The following is a 21,739-nucleotide window of genomic DNA, read 5'->3' on the forward strand; positions in this document are numbered from 1 at the left end:
AAGGTCTATGTGAGGTTGGCTTCTCTATACACACTTTCTGCGAATTTCAGCTCCTATCATTTTCTTCACTGTATATCTGTATTATCCCTTCCTATGTACTGCTATTACTGTATGGCACCATTTAGCACTTGTTACATCTTATTGATTAATACACCCACATGCACTTGTGTTTCATGTGTTTATGCTGCCTCTTTATCTGAATCAATACTCTTTTTTTTTTATGATTTTATTTATTTATTTTGAGAGAATGAGAAAGCATGGGGTAGAGCAGAGAAGGGGGGAGTAGGGAGAGGGAAGGAATCCCAAGCAGATTCCTTGCTGAGCAGGAGGCCCAGCGCTGGACTGGATCTCACAACCCTGAGATCATGACATGAGCTGAAACAAGAGTTGGATGTCAACGGGCTGCGTCACCCCGGCACCCCTGGATCACTACTCTTCAAATGAGATGATACGTAGGCGAGAGCCTTCTGTACTTTGTGATGCCCAGTAGGAACTCAACAGAGACTACACATTTTATTGCTTTTCTACCTCATAACATTTACTATTTTCCTAGGCAACAAATAAGTAATGTCTTTAATGTATTAATTGATCAATTGATTGAATATAGTACTTGATTTTCTAGATTGTTTTCTATTTCTTGAGAACTTTTATCATGTATCTGTTTTTTTCCTCTTCAAATTAAGAGACAACTAGAAAAATTTAGCTACTGTACTTGGGAAGCTTATGAGGATGTTCTCAAGAGAGTTGGGAGAAGCAAAATCTACTCAGCGTTCCAACACTGAAAGTGATATATGAGGGATTTTCAAATTCCATTTCTAATTGAATCTTTTAAATGTATTTTTCCAAATAGAAAATTTTGAAACAATAGAAGAGCTTAACACACAACATTGAAATCATTTTGCCATATTTCTTACAAGTCTTTTTCTCTCTCAATATGTATATTTTGTTTCACAAAATTGGAATCATATCAAGTACATTTTTTCCTCTTTTTTCATTTACTACTACAGTTTTAGCATTTTCTTGTATCGTTATGTATTCTTAGAACCTATGATTTTGATAGCTATAGATATCCCATTGTGTGGGTATACAGTATTTCATTACCCTCTCACCTCAACAACTTACTGTTCTTTGCTTTTCTTTTTCTATTTGTTATGTGCAGTGATGAACATATATAGTATAGTCTTTCTTATTGAACGTATCCTTCTCCCACATCTGAAATCTTCCATATTTAAATGCACATGTTTTTAGACTGTCAAGCTCATTGTATCATATTTAGCTGATGCTAAAGTATAGGGCTGTATTCTTGTGTTCTCAAGGATGGAATCATTACTGAACTAAATAGCATTCTATATGTCAGTCATGGGGACTGAAATCAGTATGTGACTTAGGCACTTCTTTCTGGGCCTTGCTTTTGTGTGGACTTGGAGAGTGTCTAGAGATAGGAGGAAGACAGCTTCTGCTACATAATAGAGAGCAAAGTCGGGGGACCTCTTTAGGAGCAATAAGCTAAGGATGAGCAAATTACACCTTGTAAACTGTACTTGTGGCTTTAAAACTTGCTTTAAATTGATCCACAGTGAGAAACACATTTTATATTACAACTCATTAAATACACACTATCCCACATACACAATGCAAACAAAAGCTTTACAAAAAAAGTATTTACCCTTCCTATGAGCTCTGCCCTCTGATACATTTTTCTTCCTTTATATTTCTTTTTCATTTTAACAGGTAATTGAAAATTATATGTTGATTATGATCCATAGATTGTAAGTAGGATTGTTTTTGAAACTTTGAATAAATGGGAAAATACCATGCTCATCATTGTAGAACTTCCTTTTTTAATTCAACATTATATGTTTGAGATATACTGCTGTGTAGTATTCTACTGTATGGGTATTTCATTTATTTATTTATTTATTTATTTATTTATTTATGGGTATTTCTTTAACCAATGTTCTGTTTCTAGACTTTTGGGTTGTTTGGTTTTCATGCTTTAAGTCTCTTAACTGGAGTCAAATTGTCCTCCAGAAAGTTGATTAGTACACTCTGTTTTTAAGCATTTTACAAAAATGTGGTAGGCATGAGATTCTCATCAGTACTGGAATGTATATTCTTAAAATTTCTTCTAACATAGGGCTTTAGCAGATAAGTGAAAATACATACTTTACCAAAAATAATAATGATAAAATTATATTTACTGTTACCCCCTTTTCTGCTAAGATAAAGACCTCTAACATTTTGCATAGATAAACGAGATATCAGAAATGAAATGACATTTAGTGTCAAAGATGTATTTTTTGCTTATTGACTAGGTAGGTTTTTGATATGTTTCTTGACCATTTACATTTTCGTATTTCTAGTTGTAGGAGTTTTTGCACTTTTTGCCTTTTTTCCTAATTTTTCTGTTGAAAAATTTATATAAAATATATAAATTTGGGCCTTTTAAACAGACACCATTTTTTGGTCAGTTGATTAATTAAAAAATATGAGTATTTTTCCTCCAGAAGAACATGTCTTGTTTCAGAGACTTTTGTACACCCTTCCTTTTGTGGAAATTTTATATTCTTGAACAGGGTTTTGGTGGCAGAGAGTTATCACCTCAGGGCTGAAAAAAATTTCTTGGGGTTGAGAAAAATTCATCTAAGTACCTGCTCATATCTTTGGTCTAATGTAAGAACTTGGAAGAGTTGACATTTACCCTAAGTAAAGCCCCCCTTTTCACTGACAATCAGTCCTTTGGAAACAGTTACATACTGAAACGTATTAATTCTATAAAGTGGCTGGTGTGAAATCTGCGTTGGTTTTAATTCACCAGGCGAATGGGCAGACTAGTTTTTCATGTGCCATGTTTAGATTTCAGAATTTCTTTTCCTACAAAAGGGGAAAGTGGTGAAAGTTGTTTCACACGCTTAATATTGTAAAAGAACTTACTGAGATTGGCAGGTTGTAAGTTCCTTCTCATCTTTCTGGGAATAGATAGATTCGCATAGTATCAGTTCCATGAAAATTAAAGATGTGAGCTAAGGAAGAAGCCAGAATTGGTTTTCCTTCTTTGACCTACTTTGAAACTGACTTCTAAAATATTAAATGAAGAATTGAGCTGGATATTGCTTCAGTACAGAGATATAGTCCTTTTTCGTTCCAGAGGGTTGGTGTCCAGTGAGAAGTCTTGCGGCTCTTATTATAATCCGGTCATGTCTGAACAATGATTTTTTGCTGTTCCATGTAACTTTCTGTTTCTTTCCTGTGGCTCTCTTTCCTTCCTGGAAATGACAAAATGAAGAAATCAAATATACTTCCGAGTAATTTTCTCTCAAGGGAGAGGAGAATTCAACGTAGATGGTCAACACAAGTTACAGACGAGGATGTGTGCAGGATAGAGAAAGTGAGCTGGTGGGCCATCTGATCTGAGGTTGGCTGTGATGCCTGGACCACTCCATTAGAAATATGATTTCAAAGTTTAGAAGACTAAACTTGTACAGGGTGTTAAGGAGCATCAGTGTGTCTACTGTCTGACTCAGAATCACATTCTCTTTAGCTATCACTGGAGTCAGCGCTGTAATAGTGCTTAGCAGAGAGTGAAGCCTACAGTAGAACTTAATACATGCTTGTTGAACTGAACTCATGCTGTATTTTTACAAGTTATGTTTGTAGTTGATCTTTATCAAGAACTTACATGGTGCCATGCACTGGACTAAACGCAACCTTTGTTGGTTCATGTCTGTAGTCCTATCATTGTCCTTATTTATCAGGTGGAGTGATTGAGGCATGAGGTTCAATAACTTTTCCAACCAAGTAGTGGGATCAGGATATAAACCCAGGCAGTCTGACATGCATGTCCAACTCTTAAACCATACTATAAATCCCTCCCTAATTTTATTTGTCATATGTGGGATACAACCATCATGAAAACCGTTTCAAAAATAACATTTATGATTTGGACTATGAGCACAATACTATGATTTTGTTATTTAAAAAGCCTTTTATCTGAAATAACCTCAGAAAATTGGATTCTGTAAGCAGAGTGTGGGGAATGTTGGAAATACACATTATGTGATGAGTGTCTTCATTCAGGGATAAGAGAACCAATCAGCAGTGTTTGTTTCCATTCCTGCTTTCTTTTCCATTAACGTGTTCATATAAATGGAAATAAGCTGTTAGAAATCATACAGAGCAGAGTACATATTGTGTTCACCATCTAAAACCAGAATAATAAGTCAGCAACTGTTGGCTAGTTAACAAAATCATATTCTTGTGGGGGAGGTGTTGAGAAAAGTAGTTAGTGTGATGCTTTTGATTTTTTTTAACAGTATCAATAACAACTGTTACATGCTGTCTCCACTCAGTTGTCTAGTAGGCATTTTAAACTTAACACATTTATTATAGAACTCTTGATTTCTTCTCCCCAAATGGATTTTGCCTGTAGTCTTTCCCATATCTATAAACAGCAGCTTATATTTATCTAGTTGCTCAAGACGAAAAATCTAGGAATCCTCTTTAACTCCTTTATGTCCCTCACAACACATATCAGCAAGTCCTGTGGGCTAAACCTTCAGAAATCTATCCCAAATCAGATTGCTTTTTACCCTCTCTACTTCTAACAACTAGGTCCCAACCAGCTTTATATCCAGGCTAGACCCCTGTGGTATTTCCTAACTGATCTCCTTGCTTGCAAACTCTTGCCCTGTTACCAAATTCATGTTCCATAGTACCATAATATATCATATGTCATAATATAACATATAATATAAATATAGTATAGAAATATACACATATAGTATAAATATAATATACAAATAAAATATATAATATAAATATTATGTAATTAGGGAATATAATTATATAATATACATATGGATAACATTTTAAACACCTGAATCAATCAGGTCTTGTCCTTGTTCAATTTCCTCCCTAGCTGTGTCCCATTAAGAATTAAATCTAAGGGGTGCCTGGGTGGCTCAGTGGGTTAAGCCGCTGCCTTCAGCTCAGGTCATGATTTCAGGGTCCTGGGATCGAGTCCCGCATCAGGCTCTCTGCTCAGCAGGGAGCCTGCTTCCTCCTCTCTCTCTCTCTGCCTCTCTGCCTACTTGTGATCTCTCTCTGTCAAATAAATAAATAAAATCTTTAAAAAAAAAAAAGAATTAAATCTAAGGGGCGCCTGGGTGGCTCAGTGGGGTAAGCCTCTGCCTTCAGCTCAGGTCATGTTCTCAGTGTCCTGGGATCAAGCCCCACATCGGGCTCTCTGCACAGCAGGGAACCTGCTTACCCCTCTCTCTCTGGCCTGCCTCTCTGCCTACTTGTGATCTCTGTCTGTCAAATAAATAAATAAAATCTTAAAAAAAAAAAAAAAAGAATTAAGTCTAAACCCTTACTACTGCCTGAAAGGTCTTATGTAATCTGGTCCTTAAAAACCTCTTTGAAGTCCACTCTGATCACTCCCTATCTTGCTCAGTCCAGTCTGCCTGCAACTTCTTGGTGTTTCACATAAAACTATGTTTATTCTTGCCTGTTGTTTGGACCTGCATTCTCAAAATCCTCCCAAAGCTCCCTCCCACCTTTTATTCAAGTTTCTGCTAAAACATCTTTTGTAAGGAAGCCTATCTGATCACCTTATTTAAATAACATCTCTTTCTTGCTCTATCCATTCCTTGAGCCTGCTTAATATTTTCTTTATTAAATTTATTATAGAGGGTGATATTCAAACTATTTAACAACTGGGACAGCATCAACACAGAACAATCAGAAAAGACATCTATGGATATGCCTTACTTGGTACCATCTGACTGATGGTATATCAGTCAGACAGATGGAATATCAGTTCCAATGACTAGACATTTATTATGTTATATACTGCTCATATACTTATGTCCCTTTTCTCTTCCACAATATAAAACCCAGAGGACAGGAACTTTGTCTTATGTCTGTCCATGGTAGGGCTCAACAAATACTTGTTGAATGAATAAATGGGCTGCTAACACAGAGATATGTTAATTTGATGATAGCATTCATATCAGAGATTATTGCTCTAATACATACATGGTCTTTAAAGTATTTAAGCTATGTTGGAGGTCCTTAATCTTGAGGGTATCATAAATATTTTCTTCTCTTTTTTTTAGTTTTTAAAATTTAAAGTATAGAACCAATATAACAAATATAGGTACACCCAGCACTTAAAATTAACAATGATGAAGTTACATTGTTTTCAATAGGATTTTAAAACATACATAAACATTACCTATTGAGTCAAAGCCATCTTGTTTCCTTCCCCTGGTCTGTTCCTTGCCTCCCTTTTCCAGAGGAAACCAGTATCATAAATGTAGGGTAGTTCCCTGTAGTCCATTTTTTGCATTTTTGAACATGAAGCTTATATGTTCATAAGCAAGTTATAGTTTTGACTTTGGATTTTTTAATGTTACCATCCTGAAAAACTAGTCTGTAACTTTTTCATTCAATGCTATTTTCATAAATTATATTTTTTGGTCTGTATGCTCTATTTCCTTCATATTAAAATGCTATCTATCTATTCCATTGGATACATATATTCTTCAATTGTGGGAATTTAGCAAGTTTTATTTGTTTGTTTTTAGTTTTTTGTAATTACAATCCACTCAACAAGAAACATCTTTTTTTTTTTTTAAAGATTTTATATATTTATTTGACAGACAGAGATCTCAAGCAGGCAGAGAGGCAGACAGAGAGAGAGAGGAGGAAGCAGACTCCCCACTGAGCGGAGAGCCCGATGCGGGGCTCAATCCCAGGACTCTGGGATCATGACCCGAGCCTAAGGCAGAGGCTTTAACCCACTGAGCCACCCAGGTGCCCCAAGAAACATCTTCATACCTAGATCTTGGTGAATGTGAGCAAGAGTTCTTTTGTCTTGTTCTGTTTATCTTAAGATGTGCACAAAGAAACTAATCTGTGGGCTATAGCATACTGAATTTCATCAAATCTAGTTGCACTACTTTGCATTCCTACTGACAGATTATGAGGGTTCTTTTAAGTCTTGTTTTGCATTGTTTACTGATGTATTTCCGCTTGTTATGTAATGAAAAATATTTAAGAAACTGTATTTCTTTTTTTTAAAGATTTATTCTTTTAAAGATTTTATTTATTTATTTGACAGAGATCACAAGTAGGCAGAGAGAAAGGAGGAAGCAGGCTCCCTGTGGAACAGAGAGCCCTATGTGGGGCTCGATCCCAGGACTCTGGGATCATGACCTGAGCTGAAGGCAGAGGCTTTAACCCACTGAGCCACCCAGGCGCCCCAAGATTTATTTTTTTGAGAGGAAGCATGAGCAGGGGAGTGAGGTGGTGAGTATGAGCGGCGGGGCCAATGGATAGGGAGAGAGAGAATCTCAAGCAGATTCCATACCCAGCACGGAGCTCTACACAGGGCTCAGTTTCACCACCCTGATATCATGAGCTGACTGAAACCAAGAGTAGGTCACTCAGCCAACTGAACCACCCGGGTTCCCCCTAGAAATCGTGTTTTTTTAATTGCCTTAGTTTTCAGGAAACTCATAGTTGGATTTTATGATCTATCCTAGCAACCATAATTAACTCAGGATTTTTGATAAAACCATATGTATCATGGCTCTTAATCTCTCATCTTTGTTTTAATTATTTAATAGTAAATCACTTGGAAGTTGTATGAACATCACGAATGAATATTCATAATGTCAAATCGACAGGAGGATGCATGAAATTTGCAGGACTAAATATTGAGTGAAACAATAAACAAACTTCCTTGACGATCTTTTTTACAGAGGGCAACAAATTTTAGGAGTAATATTTTGCGTCTGGCTACCTGAATTGAAAGGTATACTTTGACCTGTACAATTTACACAAAAATCACAGCTTAAAAAATTATTTTGAGTATTTATATGTATGTAATCTTTTTTCCAAAATCACTTTTTCATTACTAGAGTATAACGATAGCCAATAGTGCTTTTAAACTGGAAGTCTCCTTGCTTACTTTGCAAGATGATGTATAAATATTGCTTCATCCATCACCAGAATGACTTGTCTCCTGGATGAAAACCTGAGGGTGATGTGGAACTGTAATAAATTTGGACAGTAAGGGAAGGGTTCCATTTCCAATTAAAACCACAGCCAGGAAGTTTCCATTTATACTGACAATATAGGTACACTATCAGTACATATTTTATGCATTTGCTTCTTCGTTTGGGGCAAATTGGCATTGTTTTAGGAGGAGTAGCAGTAAAGGAGTAGCTTTACACTTATTTATACCCTCCCAAGAAAGAGTCCATTGCCCTTTCCAGACAGGAAGTTTCTAGGATCCCTGGGTCTTAGACATTTAGAGCCAAGCATTCAGAAGATGAGTTGTCTACCTTGGGAGAGTGCATGCTTTTAGGGATATTTTATTGGATTCAAACAGTCTCCATTCAAGTTCCAACTTAATCAAGTTATTTCATTTTTTTGTTTTTGTTTTTGTTTTTGTTTTGAGGGACAGTAAGATAATGATGTACTTAGCACAATGCCTGGCACATAGGAGATGCCCAATAAATATTAATGGCTTTGTCATTGTGATGATCATTTCTATTGATAAAAGTTTAAGCATTCTAATTCTCATTTTCTAATTTGAAGGGATCCTCGAATGCTGTCCCTTTAGTTTTCCTTTCTGTGAACTGTCTGGCCTTTCCTGATGTTACAAATGGCATCTAATAACTAACTGCTTATGAAGTTCTGGCTCCAAGCCAGGTATTTAAAATCAAAATAATTTCACAACTGTGGTTTTAAAATAAATGGTATGTATTCTAAATAACACAGTATTAAAATAATCATTCATGGTTGCAATGGCATTTGCATTTGAGATTGTAATGGATCACTGTTTTAACAAATGCCCTAGACATGTCTAATGACTGCATAATGACTGTCTAAAAACAAAAGAAAATGTTAACAAAATAAATAACTATGTGAATATAAATTAAATTAAACTCATTTTACTTAAATTATTATTATTATTATTATTATTTTTTAGAGAGAGAGAGAGTGCGTGCATGAGCAGGGGGGAAGGGCAGTGGGAGAGGAAGAGAAAGAATCTTAAAGAAGTTCCACACGCAGTACAGAGCCTGACATGGGGCTTGAGCTCATGACCCTGAGATCATGACCTGAGCTGAAACCAAAAGTCAGATGCCCCTAAACGCTCATTTTATTAATCAGTTATTGGAATGGCTCAATGCATTGGCTGTCATGGATGCTTTCACATAAAAGAGAGAAATTCACTATGGGAAATGGAAATGCTGAATCCCAAACCAATTTTCTCGGCTACTGTATTATCCACATTATCCCCTTCCTCAAACACATCTAGTGGATTTCCATCTCCATCACAGTCCTGATCAGCAAAATGAAACATGGTTCATTGCAGCATTATTTACAGTAGCTAAGATATGGAAGCAACCCAAATATCTAATACTGGGTAGATACAGAAAACGTGAGGTAGATAATGGAACATTATTCGGCAATAAAAAAAGAATGAAATCTTGTGATTTGTGACAGCCTGGATGGACCTTGGGGACCTTATACTAATAAAATAAGTCAAAGAGAGAAAGACAGTGCCATATCATGTTTCCTACATGCAGAATCTAAAAGAGAAAAAGAAAAGAAAAGAAAAAAGTTTGTAGATACAAAGAGCAAATTGGTGGTTGCCAGAGGCTGAGAATGGGGGGAGGGTGAAATAGATGGAAGTTGTTAAAGGGTACAGACTGCCTGTTATATATAAATAAGTCATGAGGATGTAATGTACAGTATGGCAACTATAATTAATAATACTGTATTGCATATATGAAAGTTGCTAAGAGAGTAGGTCTTAAAAGTTCTCACCACAAGAAAAGTTCTGTAATTGTGTATGGTGACAGATGTTAACTGGAGTTATTGTGGTGATCCTTTTGCAGTATATATAAATAGTGACTTATTATGTTATATTCCTGAAATAACATAATGTTGTTTGTCAATTTTACCTCTACTAGAAATAACAGGGTTAAGTGAAACCTAGATCCATAATTCTTCTTTGCTCCCAATATTTTAGTACATGTGGTATTTGGATACAGTGTGTTCAGTTAGGGCAACCAACAAATTATATTATCAAGACTTTGGATTGTGAATTAGGAAGAGGTCCTGTTTTCAAGAAATGCATCCTTGCACCATGGCTTAGAAAGGAGAAAATAGGTCAGATCTCAGTCCCATCTACTAGCTGGCATAGATTCTTTGTGATGGTCACAACCTTCCCTACTGTGTTTGATGGTTTTGTGCAATATGCAGATTTCACAGTTATAATTTCATCTTGTTCTGGACTCACACTACATTTGGAATGAACACCACACTTTGGGAGAAAAGCTGTTGCAAGCCATAGAGAAATTTTATTTTATGGTATTAGATGACAAAACTAACAAATGTTAGTAATTTAACCAATTCATCAAGCACTTATTGAGCACCTAGTATGTGCACGGTACTGAGCTAGCATTGTAAAGATGAGCAAGACAGACACATTTCCCTACCTTGGAGAGCTCATGATCAAAGGGAGGGAGAAATACATGAAACAAGTATACCAATAATTACTACTATTATAGATATTTCAAAGAAGAAATTAAAGTCCCTATGAGAGTATGTAATCATAATGCTGGTTGTGATGGGGCAGTAAAAATGGTTCTTGAAGAAAGTCTGGATGTTGTCAAATGCTAGATTTGCCCAATGACTTTATAAGTTTAACATATATATTAGAGCTAGTTAACATAGCACTTTATTATTGAAACTCCTATAGCAAAACAACTTTGTCATCACAAGATTAGAAATCTAATTCCAACCTTATTTCCTCATATTTTTAATACAATTTAAAGGCAAGAGTTTTTTTTAGACTTGCCACTGCCATGTTTTAGTAGGTAGTTATCTTTAGCAATTAATTTAGCCCTTTGTTTTGTAATTATTGTTTACTAGACTGCCTTCTGCACTAGATTGGAAACTCCTTGAAGAATAGGGACAGAGCCTCATTCTCTTATATCCCGAGCAATTAGTTTAGTGCCTGATACATAGTGGGACCCTGTATATAACCATGGAATAAAGTGTCCTTCTAACATTCTGTTTTCCTAAATCTCTGCTCTGTCCTTTTTTAAAGATTTTATTTATTTATTTGACAGACAGACAGAGAGATCACAAGTGGGCAGAGAGGCAGGCAGAGAGAGAAGGGGAAGCAGGCTCCCTGCCAAGCAGGGAGCCCGATGCGGGGCTCTATCCCAGGACCCTGAGATCATGACCTGAGCTGAAGGCAGAGGCTTAATCCACTGAGCCACCCAGCACCCCTGCTCTGTCCATTTTCATATTTTATTTTATTTTTATTGTCCCTCAATAATCTCTTCTTCCCTTGCTGTCTTTTACAAATCTGGCAGGAGATGACCCTTGGGAATATTTGGTGGGAGTCTTTAGTATTTTAAATAGTGGTGTTCCTCCTAGTTCATTCAATACCACCAGAGCCCTGTTGTGGGCAAAATGAGAGCTGATAAGGACAAGCTAGTCTCTGCCTTGAAGAAGCTTTATAAAGTAAACAGTTATTTACAAAAAAGAAGAAAATAAATGCTCTGCAAGAGCTGCATGTCAAGAGCTGTGGGCACAGAGGGATACAATTCCTTGCAAATTCAGAGGGCTCAGTGGTAGCTTCATAGAGGAGATGGCCTTTGAGCTGAGCTTTGAAGGAAGAGTAAACGGCTCTGAGAAGGAAGAAGAAAGAGAAGGGCATTACAGCTTAAGGAGACAAGCAAATCCTTGTCTTTCGCTTTCTTTTAAAATAATTTCCTTTGTGGCTCTATCTCAACAGTAATAAATGTTATGACTGTGTCACCCATGAATTAATCTAAATCCTGCTCAGCTGTCCTTATGTTTCTCACTACATAATACTGTAACATCATTTCTTACACTTAGCATATTCTCTCACTCTCTAAGATATCAATCATTAAACACAATTAGGTAGGTGAAGGCACTTTGTAAAATACAAAGTACTATACAAAATAGGGGAACGTGCCATAGAAGGCACTGCAATTCTTATAACGTATTTGCAAGCTCAGTGATCACAAATCATAGGTCCTTAACATGATGCAGAGATTCAATTCAATAAATACTTATTGAAGCCTAACCAAGTAATTTCGGACAATTTACCTATTTAAACTTTCAGAGTTCCTGGTTCTTTTGCATGGTTTTTATGAAGGTTGACTGAAATAATTAGCTTTGATATCTGTAAAACATGGTGTAAGAAAAGTCACTCTTAATACATACCAGACCCTTGGTTTGACTCAAGGCCTTTGCCTACCAAAATCTTTGCTGGAGAGATGAGACTTACATAATTGAGCTATATAAAACATAACAATAGATGATTACATATCAAAGGCATGGGTACTGTCATTATGTATCTTTGGTTTGTGTCCTTGTTCGAAGGTGATAATAGTAAAAGGTCAAAATGAACACAGAATTCAAATACAAGCAACTTAACCTAGTTTATGTCCATATGCTCTGATACACAGAGGGTCTTCCACAATCCTACCCCAAAGCTCAGTGTTCCTTCTTCTCCCAAAATACTCATTTAGGACTATATGACATTTTCACTGGCACACTGGGCTATTAGTTTTACCATTGTTTTCCAGTTAGAAACATATATAAAACTGCTTGAATGCCTTTTTAAAATTTGCTTCGCAATGCTCCAGAACAAATCTTCATAACTTCATGAGTCTGCCTACAGTCATCCTTACAGTGCCATGAATTTATGCATGATCGCCAAGAACTTTATTCTGAAGGAATCTCTCCAGAAACGGCAGAATATCAGTGTTAACGTTTTTCCCAGTTTAATATTATTACATATAATTCATTATTATCAGTGTTAAATTTCTAAAGTGTCTGATGTTCAAGTCCCAGGTTTATTATACCAAAAGTTCATATTTGTATGAGAAATAACTTAAAAATGGTCTCATGCATCTTGATTAATGTTAATCCTCATATACAGGTAGAAAAGCCCCATTTTATAAAATTTGAAAAGGTTAATGACTTGCTCTAAGTCACAATAACCAATACATAATAGATGTTGAATTATAACATATTTATAAAATTAAAGTAATTAATTTTTATTGCGTATACTTTACCGGGCACTGTATCAGTATGTAATATGTGTAAATTTAATCTTTGAATGAAAGCTTGAGTAGATTAAAGAAGGATGTAAATACATTGCCCTTGAGTTTTCACAGTTTTTCAAAGCCATACTTTCTTCTTATTTATTTATTTATTTGACAGAGAGAGAGAGAGACAGTGAGAGAGGGAACAAAGGCAGGGGAGTGGAAGAGGAAGAAGCAGGTTCCCCACTGAGCAGGGAGCCCAACACGGGACTTGATCCCAGGACCCCGGGATCATGACTGGAGCCAAAGGCAGCCGCTTAATCTTAACCGACTGAGCCACCCAGGCATCCCCATACACTTTTCTTCTAATGGAGATATCTTTTGTTAGTTAATAAGCACTTGGCAAAAGAACTTTGCAGTCATTATTGATGCTCTCCATAGGTTATAAAGTCTCTGAAAGGCTTTCACAGAAATAATGCTTGAACAGATTCCTCTGGACTCCATAGAATCAGAGACATTGGGCTACTGACAAATTGATACCAGAAAAGAACTTTGAGATCTCTGGAGAAAAGGTAGTCTGCAATTTCACAGTATAAATAATGGGAGCTTTACTATAAAAATAGAAGATTATACATATAGTTGTAGTCTAAAATGAGGAAGGCAGTTCTCAAATGTTGCTTCTGATGGCTTTTCTTTCCTTCTTTTCTTGAATGCAAGTCCACAATTATCATAGGAAATCATGGGTAAAGTTCTCATTTCCATTTTAGGATCATGTCAAGGAAAAAAAAATGACCTTAATACTAGGTTCTAATATAAATAATTTCAGGAAGCTCTAAATTCATGGCTATAATGAAGTAGTTACTAATCTATAAAAAAAGACGCTATGTTCAGGAGATAGGCAAATCGTATTCCTTGTTAATATTCTGGACAGCTTAAAATGTTTCTCTCTCTGTGCTTTAACTTGACCATGTGCTTCTACCTTCACCTGCTCATAAGCAGCTCTTCTCCCTTGAGGAAAAATAGAAGTGGAACAACATTGAGGTGACATTTGTCAAGGTCAACAAAATAAACCCAGTAGTAAATCTATTTTAAAATTGTTCTCTTTTGAATTGCATCCTGGGTGAGCATAAGAACAAGTATAATTATTTCCATATCTCTAGCAGTATCTGTGACCTCTATACCGTTTATCATAAAAACAACCAGCAGCAAAATCTATAGAAATATCTTAAGTATCTAAAAAATTGATTAAATTAACCAACTTTTTTTTTTTTAAGATTTTATTTATTTATTTGACAGACAGAGATTACAAGTAGGCAGAGAGGCAGGCAGAGAGGAGGAAGCAGGCTCCTCGTGGAGCAGAGAGCCGGATGCCGTGCTCGACCCCAGGACACTGGGATCATGACCTGAGCTGAAGGCAGAGGCTTTAACCCACTGAGCCACCCAGGCGCCCCAAATTAACCAACTTTAAATATGCGTCATGTTTTGCCAGTCTGAAATTTGCCAAAACATTGTGAAGTTCTCAGCTTTGCGCAGTGGCAGTATCGTACCAATGAGGTTTATTCGAGGCACGATTATTGCTAATTGAAAACATTGTGAAGTTCTCCATATATGCAGGCTGACCTTTTTTCCTCCCAAACCCGTACCCTCATTTATTGGTATAGCAAAAATAGAACTAGCCATTTGAGAGAGGTTAATCTAGACATATATTCTTTGACTCAGTCATTTATGTGTCACACTCTGTTTTCTTGAGTGGGTGGATCTTATAGAGTATTTTACAGCTTTTTAAATTGAAGTATAATTAATATACAATGTTATATTAGTTTCAGGTATACAGTATGATTCAACAGTTTTATATGTTTCTCAATACTCATCAAGATAAGTATGCTCTTAATCCCCCTTTATCTATTTCACCCATCCCCCCACTCACTCCCCTCTGGCAACCACATTTGTCCTCTGTATTTGAGTCTGGCTTTTGTTTGTTATTTTTCCTTTGTTCATCTGTTTCTTAAATTCCATATAGGTGTGAAATCATATGGTATCTGTCTTGGTCTGACGTATCTCAATTAGCATTATACCCTCCAGGTTCGTCCATGTTGTTGCAAACGGCAAGATTTATTCTTTTTTATGGCTGAGTAATATTCCATTATATATATATATATAAAATTTATAGTCCATCATATATATATATATATATATATAAAACATCTTTATTCATAGATCAGTGTATGACCTCATTGCTTCCCTAGCTTGGCTATTGTAAATAATGGTGCAGTAAACGTAGGAGAGCATATATCTTTTTGAATTAGTGTCTTCACTGTTTTTTTTTTTTTTTTTTTGCTTGGGGGAGGTGGGTAAATACCCAGTGGTAGAATTACTGGATGGTACAATAATTCTATTTTTAATTTTTTTGAGGATCCTCCAAACAGCTTTTCACATTGGCTACACTAATTTGCTTTCCTACCAACAAGGCATGAGGTTTCCTTTTTCTCTATATCCTCACTAACACTTGTTATTTCTTGTGTTTTTGATTTTAGCCATTCTGACAGGTGTAAAGTGATACGTCATTTTGGTTTTAATTTGCATTTTCCTGATGATTAGTGATGTTGAGCATCTTTATGTGTTTCTGATGGCCATCTGTATATCTTGTTTGGAAAAATGTCTATTCGGGTCCTCTGACATTTTTAATTGGATTTTTTTTTTTTTTTAGTGTTGAGTTGTGTAAGTTCTTTAGCTATTTTATATTAACCCCTTATTGGATATATCATTTGTAAATATATTCTCTGATTCAGTAGGTAGCCTTTTTGTTTTGTTGATGGTTTCCTTTGCTGTGCAAAAGTTTTTATTTTAGCATAATCCCAATCCTTCAATTTTTCTTTTGTTTCACTTGCCTGAGGAGACATACCTAGAAAAATGTTTCTGTGGACAATGTCAAAGAAACCACTACCTGTTTTCTTCTAGGATGTTATTGGTTTCAGGCCTCACATTTAGGTCTTCAGTGCATTATCAGTTTATTTTTGTTTATATAAGAAAGTATGTTTAGTTTCATTCTTTTGCATATAGCTGTCCAGTTTTCCCAGTCACATTTGACACTGTCTTTTTTCCATTGTATACTTTTGCTTCCTTTTTCTTAGACTAATTGGCTATATAAGTGTGGGTTTATTTCTAGATTATCTGTTCTGTTCCATAGATCTGTGTGTCTGTTTTTGTGCCATTATCTTAGTGTTGTGATTACTACAGATTCGTAGTGTATGTTGATATCTGGGATTGTGATATCTCTAGCTTTGTTCTTTCCCAATATTGCTTTGGCTATCATGGTCTTTTGTGGTACCATATAAATTTTAGGATTATTTGTTCTAGTTCTATGAAAAATGTTGTTATGTTGATAGGGATTGCATTAAGTCTGTAGATTGCTTTAGGTAGCATGGGCATTTTAATAATATTTATTCTCCCACCCATGAGTATGGAATATATTGCCATTTGTTTGGGTCATCTACAGTTTATTTCATCAGTGTTTCATAGTTCTCAGAATACAGTTCTTTTTCACCTTTTTGGTTAAGTTTCTTCCTAGGATTTATTCTTTTTGGTGTAATTGCAAATGAGATTGTTTTCTTAATTTCTTTTTCTGCTTCTTCATTTAAAAATGAAACAGATTTCTCTGTATTAATTTTGATCCTGCAACTTTACTGACTTCATTTATCGGTTATAGCATTTTGGTGGAATCTTTTGGGTTTTCTACATAGATTATCATGTCATCTGCAAATAGTGGAAGTTTTATTTCTTTCTAAACAATTTGGATGTCTTTGACTTTTTTTTACTTATCTGATTGTTGTGGTTAGGACTTGCAATACTGTGGTGAATAAAAGTGGTCAGAGTGGAACTGTTACTGATTTTGGAGGAAAAACTCAGCCACAGATGTTGGTTGTGGGTTTTTCATATATGGTTTTTATCATGTTGAGGTAGGTTTCCTCTAAACCTAGTTCATTGAGAGTTCTTATCATGAATGGATGTTACATTGTGTCAAATGTTTTTTCTGCATCTATTAAGGTGATCATATGGCTTTTATCCATATGATCATATGGTTTTTATCCTTCTTATTAATGTGATGTAGCACATTGATTGATTTGGAAGTACTGAACCATACTGTATCCCTGGAATGAATCCCATTCAATTGTGGTGAATGCTTTTTTAAATGTATATTGTTGGATTTGGCTTGCAAATATTTTGTTTAGGATTATTGTACCTGTGTTCATCAGCGATATTGGTCTTTATTTTTCTTTTATTTCAGCGTCTTTATCTGGTTTTGATACCAAGGTAATGACTTCATAGAATAAATTTGGAAGCTTTCCTTCCTCTTCTATTTTTTGAATAGTTGGATAAAAATAAGTATTAACTCTTAAAATGTTAGTACAATGCACCTATGAAGCCACCGGGTCTTTGTTATTTTTTTATTACCAGTTCAATTTCATTGCTAGTGCTCAATCCGTTCTATTTCTTCCTGTTTCAGTTTTGGAAGATTATATGTTTCTAGGCATTTATCCATTTCTTCTAGATTTTCCGATTTGTTGACATACAATTTTTCATAATATTTTATTATCATTTGTATTTATGTGGTGTCAGTTGTTATTTTTCCTCCATTTCTGATTTTATTTATTTGAGTTCTCTCTCTCTCTCTCCCCCCCCCCCCCTTTATGAGTGTGGCTAAAGGTTTATCAATTTTTTTTATCTTTTCAAAGAACCAGATTCAGGTTTCATTATTTTAGTAGTTTCTATTTCATTTATTTCTGCTCTCATCTTTATTATTTTATTCTACTAGCTCATGGCTTTTTTGTTCTTCTTTTTCTAGCTCCTTTAGGTGTAAGGTTAGATTGTTCATTTGATTTTTTTCTTGCTTCTTGAGAAAGGCCTGTAATGCCATAATCTTTCCTCTTAGAACAGCTTTTGCTGTGTCCCAAAGATTTTTGACCATTGTGTTTTCATTTTCATTTGTCTCCCTGTATTTTGGGGGGTGGGGGGTGGGGGGAGAAAGTTCTGTTTAATGAAGAAACAAAGTGTGTAGGTGCTCTGTGCCAGTGGTGATGAGATGCAAAGGGGGGGGGTGGAGAGGAGATGAAATAATACACAGCATTATTCTCAGTGAGCTCTAGCTCTTCATTTTCGCACTTGAACCAAGGAGAGAGAGACAACCATCATTTTTCACTAAGGCTGTAGAAGAATAGAAACCCAACTCAGTTTATCAGCTCATACAGGGCAGGCAGAGAAAGAGGCTATTTTAAACTGATGTAAGAGGCCACTTGTGGTCTATTGGCAGCCTCCAACCCCGGAGCAGAATGAATGCTGAAGGTGGTCCACAGCTGCAGTGGTGGCTGGTCCCAGCTCCCTAAAGTCCCCCTTGTTTTCTTAATGATAAGCTTGTCAGTCAAATACAGTTGGCTGAAGTAGACCGGGTCAATGAATTGTTCCAATGTCTCCTTTGACTTTATTCACTAGGGTTTGAATTTCTATAGGATCCTTTACATTCTTAGCTTCTCTGAAGCCATGTTTTATTCTCCTGACAATATAAGTTCCATAATTGTAGGTGCTGAAATGCTTGCTCTCTCTCTGCATCACCTAGTATAGAACTAACAATTGTGTACAGTTGGAGGCTGCCATTTTGGGGGAAAAAAATGGGTTCTCTTTGAGGAGGTCCAGAGTTTAACCTAATCCATAAAACTTAAGTCTCTGCAAAACCATGAAAAAATAAATAAAATGCAGCAGGGCTAAGTCTTGCCAGCAGGTGGAGCCTCAGCCTCTGTGAGCACTAGCCCTCCATGAATTGTTTTATTTCCCCTTTGATTTCTTGGTTGATCCATTCATTCTTTAGTAATATGTTATTTAGTCTTCATGTATATGTATACTTTCCAGATTTTCTGCAGAGCATCTTGAAACATGGTATGATTGTCCTTTTAATAATGTAATCCTATAAGGTGTACATTTCTCTAAGGTCTTGCATGCCTGGAAGAAGGCAAGTTTATAACTGAGTGGGGATATAATGAATGGAGCAATACTGGTTTTGACAGGACTGGCCCTTGGCCAAGCTATGAGGTAGCAACACTTCCATTTGCTTTGTACTCTACACCTTGTCATTACAACTGTTCTTCATGAGTTTCACCCTCTTAGTGTCTTAACTGGGAATTGGGAACCTCTAAGGAGGGAGGGGTCTTAATAGGAATAGTTTATGATGTTACCCCTTCTAGAAATATCTACATTTTTATAGGCTCACACAAAGAAGTGCATGACTTTCTACTAATAAAATTTTAAATGGTGAGCTATCCATTTTAGGTCAAGGAGTACTTTCTACTCTCTCATCTTTCTGATACAATACCTAAGCCACTTTGTAATAGCCTGCTGTATTAGAGTCCAACCAGGGAAGCAGAACTATTAGGAGATATATACTAAGAAAAGTATTACAAAGAGTTGGTTTATGTGATTATGGAGGATGGCTAGGCAAGTCAGAAATTATAAGGCAGGTTGTCAGAAAGGGTAGGCTTGAACTCTCAGGCATGTTCTGAAGTTGCTCTCCTCTGTAGACACACTTTCTTCTTCTTCAGGAAATCATGGACTGTGCTCTTAGAGTTTTCCTGTTGATTGGATTAGGCCCACCCTGACTATCTAGGATAATCTTCATTACTTAAAAGCCAACTGATTATGGACTTTTTAATAACATCTATAAAATACCTTCATAGCAACACCTAAATTAGTGCTTGAATAACCGGTGACTGTAGCTTAGTGAGTTGACACTTGAAAAAGACCCTCACATCTGCTTTTTAAGAAAATTAAGAAAACTGTTTTCAAAGTGTTTAGCTATTTAGGTTTCTTACCTAAAAATATAATTTAGGACCTAAAGGAAGTGAAGTTAAAGGGGTATTAGAGCCTAAAGAAGATAAATAAATCATTTCTCTTTTTGGGGGGGAAGGGGACATGTCTGTGTCATCCTTCAAAATTCAAGTGAGTGACAAATTTCAGTACCCATGGAATATTTCATTTATCTTTATGATCATCTTGTGGATGATGATTTAATAGGATAATTTAGCAGTCTTAATGAATGACAAATCAACTAATTATAAGCAAAAATTATTGTTACTGATGATGCTGATAAAAAAGTAATTACTTAAATGGCAGATAGAGTATCATTAAGGTTAATAACCAGATACAAACTGAACATAATTATTGATGCTGATAATCAAAACCAGTTGGAAATGAATTAATTGGATTTACCATTTGGTATTATTTATGTTTTGTTTTAAAAACAGCGATTATAGATCATGTTTAGAAAACACATCATAATTTATCAAGTGACCTTGCTGACCCCAAAATAAAATAATAGGCAACTCTTTTTCACATTATAAACTATATCTTGGCTCCCATTTCTTTTTTATTGGAACTTTTTAATAAGAGTAGGCAATTAATAATGGAGCCATTATTACTTGTTGCACCATACAAATATTGAGTGTCCTAACCCACATTTTAAAAAGGCAAAATTTCATTATGTTGAACTGTGTAGCCCTTAGTATAGTATGTGAATAAAATCAGACTGACTAGTCTTATTTTGTCAGTTCAAAACCAGATACATTTTTTAGCATGACATTTCTGTATTTTCAAATCAATACCATACTCTGTGCCCTTTTTAATATTTAAAAATATAAATGGCTGAGTTATTGATGTTTGAAAATGCTCAGCAAATATTTAATTTTTTTTCTCATTACGTACACGTTTAACTACAATACTTCCTAATTTTCTCTATCCATTCTGTACCAGCTCTGAGTTTTGGACTTAGATTCCTTCTATTGCCTAGCAAACGTCCCTTTTTCCTCCCCAATGGCCTTTCACAGTCTTCTCAAAATCTTTGGCAGAAAGCACGGAAAGGAGGTTTAAGATTTGGGATTAAGGTTTTTCTTCCTTCACTCCTCTGGCTGCCTCAAAGACACTGGGTTGTTTTGGAGTCTCCTTAGCTTCCATTAGTCTACTGTTGTGTGCCCCAGCAGGGGCTCAGAGGCTCTCTGGCTGTTCTGCCAAGCTTCTGTGGGGCTGTGGGACTGATGTAGTTCCCAGCATTTGTCACAACACACCTGCTGCATCGATCACATTAAACTCCATTTCCCCGCCCTTCATAGACATAAGTAATCACCCATCTTCTGAAGACCCACAGTACTTCCAGAGCCTCTGAAGTTACAATGATTAACTTTGTCAGAGTCAGTATGGCGCCCAAGGCAGACTGTACTCCTCACTGAACTCCTCACTGATTTTCTAGTCTCTCATTCGCATAGGGACACGGAAATACTTTCATCAACAGCCTGGATTTTTCTAGAGTGGGGAAGGGAAGGGAGATGGTGGATGAGAGATACAGGAGTTTTTAGAACCAGATTTTAACTTACTCTCCAGCCTCTTGCTTTTCTTCCTTTACCAACCTGACAATCTAGTATATATACTATCTGTTTGTGTTAGCTGTTAAATGCTCTTCAGGTAACCGCCTGACTATACAGCTTGTTGCTTGTTTAATCCTTAAACGATTATGAGGTAGGTATTATTTTCTTTATTTTAGTCTTGAGAACACTGTCTCCAAGAAGTCAAATAGTTTTGTCCATCATCAC

General features: G+C 35.9%; 1 protein-coding gene and 2 pseudogenes across 3 annotated transcripts in view; 2 read left to right on the forward strand and 1 right to left on the reverse strand.

Moving 5' to 3' along the window:
- NTNG1 (netrin G1) overlaps positions 1 to 21,739 on the forward strand; it is a 343,207-nt gene that overhangs the window by 14,841 nt on the left and 306,627 nt on the right. The gene's annotated exons all lie outside the window — the stretch shown is intronic.
- Positions 14,634 to 14,813, forward strand: LOC132002423 (U4 spliceosomal RNA; annotated as a pseudogene).
- On the reverse strand, positions 18,377 to 18,761 carry LOC132001553 (LYR motif-containing protein 4-like; annotated as a pseudogene).

Source organism: Mustela nigripes, chromosome 14 (assembly GCF_022355385.1).
Source record: "Mustela nigripes isolate SB6536 chromosome 14, MUSNIG.SB6536, whole genome shotgun sequence".
Taxonomy (NCBI): domain Eukaryota; kingdom Metazoa; phylum Chordata; class Mammalia; order Carnivora; family Mustelidae; genus Mustela; species Mustela nigripes.